Genomic DNA, 4,321 nt, shown 5'->3' on the forward strand with positions numbered 1-4,321 from the left:
CTTTGAAATAGATAGATATATTTTTGTACTGGACTTCAAGACAAAACTGACTTTCCTTGAGTGGTCCAGTCGAAGTTGACCTGACCTGACCTGAATGCAATTGTAAATCTGTGACAAGACTGGAAAGTCGCTGGTCATCAGGAATCCTCAAACAACTTCACAGAGCTTGAGCAGGTTTGCAAAGAAGAAGAACTGAAAATTGCACCACGTCTGACTTACCCTAAGTGTTTTGCAGGGTTGACTCAGGTTGGTGAATACAAATTTGTGAAATCGTATTTTGGTTTGGGTTTTTATTGCAGTTTCTGCTGACACTTGACTTAATTCGACCATAAAAGCGATCACTTTCGAGCATTCAAGTGAAGATGATTTGTGGTGCAAAACATACTGGTAAATATAGCTGTAAAAGAAAATCATTGGAATGGTGTGAATACTTTTAAAAAGCTCTATTTGTGTATTGGACACATAGAACTGCCTGAGAGTATGACAAGCTAAGCAATCATTTGGAGATATCTTTAAATGACTGAGGGATGGCAGACTGACTCCAGCCTGTGACCACACGTGCCACACAAGTAGCAGTTGCCCGGGGTAAAACTCACCCTCAGAGCTCACGAACACCTTCTTCCTCTCTGATCACAGACGCAGCTCCATCAGCCCTTGAAGATGAGCAGCTCAGTCAGTACCGACAGAGGGATGGTGATCATCTCCCAGGTTTACCCCCAGGGACAGGATACGCTGCCTGCTTTTGCCCCACAGACACAATCCATGCTCCCCGCCAGTCACTTCCCCCAGGTGTCCTCGTCCCTGAAGAGGTTTCAGAAGGGAGAGCCCAAAGCTCTTGGGGTGAGAGTGAATAGTGCTGTGGGCTCTGCTGGCCCTCTCCAGTGCTTCATGTCTCTTCTGTGTTCATCTGAAGGTGTTTCCCTCTAAACACCCTTGACTTCTTCTCATCAAGGTCTCACTTGTTCCACATACAGTTTCTTCACAAGACTAAAAGAGACTCAAAGAGATTGAACAAGGCTGAAACTATTAGAAAACCCCAGGAGCTTTCCTTGTGTGTCCATTACGGTTTAGCGCTTCCTGGTTCAGACAGCACTTGTCTCCACGTCTTCAGTCAATGATGTTCTGATCTAAACGGCATCTCAGCGGAACACTGACCGCACATGATAACAAAGACACATTGTTGTGAATTAAGACCAGCAAACAGATCAATCATGAGTCCTCCTGGAGTCATTTCTCAGTGGTGCTTCCGGAGTTAATCCAGTCCCCTGTTTGGAGATCAATCGGTGATGGAAACAGTGGATATAAATTTAGGAGAAGTGTGTGTGAGGGACTTAGGACTGGAGACTTCACTAAAACACAAAGTGTGGAAAATGCTGCCCAGTCAAGTCATTAAACCTAATTCCCTGTAAATGTTTAAGAACTGAGCAGGTGATCAGCTACCGACTGGGTAAGATGGTCAGAGTCACAATGTCCTCCTGTTGTTTATAAGCTTTGTAATTGTCCTTGCATATTTTTGAAGATATCATGAATGAAAAGTGAAGCATAATAAAAATGAATTTTGCACAGTTACATAAAACTTTTGGTGCCATCTTTATTTTTCGTTAAAATATTGGCACAATGTCGGCAGATACAGTATATTGAAGCTTAAGACAGAAAAGGAGTAGACGCAATCCATAAGCTATATTTTCCTAGACTTGGACTCATTGCTAAATGGTCGAAATTGTTTTGAGCCTTAACACCCTGCTGTAGCTGTAGAACACAGTAAATGGTAGTTATGGATATGTCCAGTATGGAAGTAATGTGTTTTTCTGAAGACTAAGTACTGAACTTTTTTTCTCTGCCTTCTCTTCCTATCACTGCATTTCCAGGTGGTCCAGATCATGCTTGGACAGATCATCCTCATTTTAGGAGTCTTAATGACATTTAAGAGGTCTGGGTCAATGAATACTGCAAGCTCATTCTGGGGATCCATCGTGGTGAGTGGCTTTTTATATCTGACATTAAAAGAGTCAATGAAGGTGCCCCTATTCATATGAAAATGTGAATGACAAATATATTCATAAAGCTAAGTGTCAAAGGAGGCGTTAGGAGCAGCAGGTTGGACCCTATGCGGTGCTCAGACTAGAGGTTATTGCAATCGACTGGCATCTAAATCCTGAAAGCAAAAGGCAAAAGTCGGAGTCGAAACAAAATAACTAGGTCGGGTAACCAGTGTCGCTTGCTATCCTGTGGGCGAAGCACCTTCTTGTAGTCGGATTACAAGCCCTTTGTTTTATTAAATTGCGAGACACTTTCTGTAAACTCTCCTTTTCCACTTAGAGCAGATTTATTTCCCACAGTGAGGTGCACTATGGAGAAAGCCTGGTCTGCTACTACTTTATCATCTTCAGATGTCATGAGTCTTGGGTGTTGGGCCATTCCCATTATTTTAGACAGGATGAGTCACTCCTGTGGAACGTGGAACATACTGGACTAGTCTCTGGGTTTTGACAGAGCAGTGAAGATCTATTAGTAGATCACAAGCTCACATAGTAAAAGAATGATGAAACTGATCCTAAACCTTTTATTTCTCTTCAGTACATCATCTCTGGTGCTTTCACTATTGCAGCTGATAAACTGAAGCCTTCTCTGGTAAGTAGAAACAGGACACTTTGTAAAACAAAGCAAGATCTGGGACTCTTGTTCCATCTCCACAGCTGGAATCAAGGCTGGAGTCAGGATTGCAGGAGCTGCAGGGTTGTTGTGTGATTATCACAGTAAAATAAAACATTATTAAATATAACTGGATTATCTAGTATCTAATATGTCTATTTAAAAAAAATGGAAGCTTTTGAATCCTGAAAGTGCTGGTTTTGCACGTTAGCTGCAGAGCTGCTGTTGAAGAACCAAGATGTTGTTAGCAACAGTGCCCACTCCATCCCTAGTCCCAGGTCAGTTAGTCAAATAATAGAATACCTCGTGGATTTGTCTTTTTCCAGATCAGTGCTTCACTCTCCACAAACGTTGTCAGCGCAGTGTCAGCTGGGTTTGCAATAATCACAAACTGTATTGAACTTCATCTTCAACCTCATTATAGCTCAGTAAGTGTTTTCTTTCTTTTTATCTTCAGATTGATAAAAAGAGGAAGAGGTGTTAATGGGACCAGCAGGGGGCGCTCACCCTGCGGCCTATGTGGGTCCTAATGCCCCAGTATAGTGACTGGGAAACTATACTGTAAACAGGCGCCGTCCTTCGGATGAGACGTAAAACCGAGGTCCTGACTCTCTGTGGTCATTAAAAATCCCAGGGCGTTTCTCGAAAAGAGTAGGGGTGTAACCCCGGCGTCCTAGCTAAATTTCTCCCTGGTCCTTACCAGTCATGGCCTCCTAATAACCCCCCTCTCTGAACTGGCTTCATCACTCCGCTCTCCTCCCCACTGAGAGCTGGTGTGTGGGGAGCGGACTGGTGCATCATCCAGGTGGGGCTGCACACTGGTGGTGGCGGAGGGGATCCCCATTATCTGTGAAGCGCTTTGAGTGGAGTGTCCAGAAAAGCGCTATATAAGTGTAAGCAGCAGCAACAACAACAATAATAATAATAACAATAAAATATTTTTATTATTATTATTATTATTATTATTATTATTATTGAGCCCGATTCAGCCGCTTGTCATGAGAGTGACTTTGTTTTACATTCCTGCAAGAAATCTTGCTTCAAGTGATCCTTCCTTTGGCTTAATAAGGAGAGGAACGGCTCTTCTAACCAATGTATTGTAAGCTTGGTCAAAGTCAGCTAGTGTAGCAGAGGAGGAGAAAAGCAAAGTGTGGAGGTCGTCTTAGAATAGAGTCTCATAAAGTTCCTGATCCTCTTTATGGAGCCTTTTCAAAGGCTCTGAGAATAATACAGTGAATTCCACCAAATAAACAGAGGATTGTTTCTTCATTTGCACATTCCCTTTCTCAGGCAGCATATCATCCCTCTGAAGTCTTGACTTCCTATGTGTAGGTGGGCACCTGCGCCACCACTCTGGCTAGTTTGCTCTGCAGAAGGTCATCCGCCATGTACCTGTGAGACATTATCACATGGCCACAAGAGCTCATCTCATGTGCTCAACTGGATATCTGATATCTTCCTCCCAGGCTGGTGAAAGACCAACAGTGCAAGAGAGGGGAGTTGCACCAGCGCTCTTTAGTCTCATCACAAACACCGAGAAATGAGTTGTTTCGGAGGAAGAGCCCTTTGGCGGCTTGTTTCAGCAGCTGCGATCTTCAGTTGGTTTGCTCGGGTGCTCTGCAGGTCTCAGTGCAACAGTGCAGTGACAGTTCACCATGTTTCGGCTGTG

At 43.5% G+C, this 4,321-nt stretch overlaps 1 long non-coding RNA gene across 1 annotated transcript; it reads left to right on the forward strand.

Moving 5' to 3' along the window:
* Positions 1 to 505: 505 nt before the first annotated feature.
* LOC138225297 (uncharacterized) lies at positions 506 to 3,075 on the forward strand. Its single transcript, XR_011183836.1, has 4 exons — positions 506 to 840; positions 1,869 to 1,976; positions 2,578 to 2,631; positions 2,979 to 3,075. It is a non-coding gene; the product is annotated as an uncharacterized lncRNA (long non-coding RNA).
* Positions 3,076 to 4,321: the final 1,246 nt, after the last annotated feature.

The sequence above is a fragment of the Lepisosteus oculatus genome, chromosome 27, assembly GCF_040954835.1.
Source record: "Lepisosteus oculatus isolate fLepOcu1 chromosome 27, fLepOcu1.hap2, whole genome shotgun sequence".
NCBI classification, from domain to species: domain Eukaryota; kingdom Metazoa; phylum Chordata; class Actinopteri; order Semionotiformes; family Lepisosteidae; genus Lepisosteus; species Lepisosteus oculatus.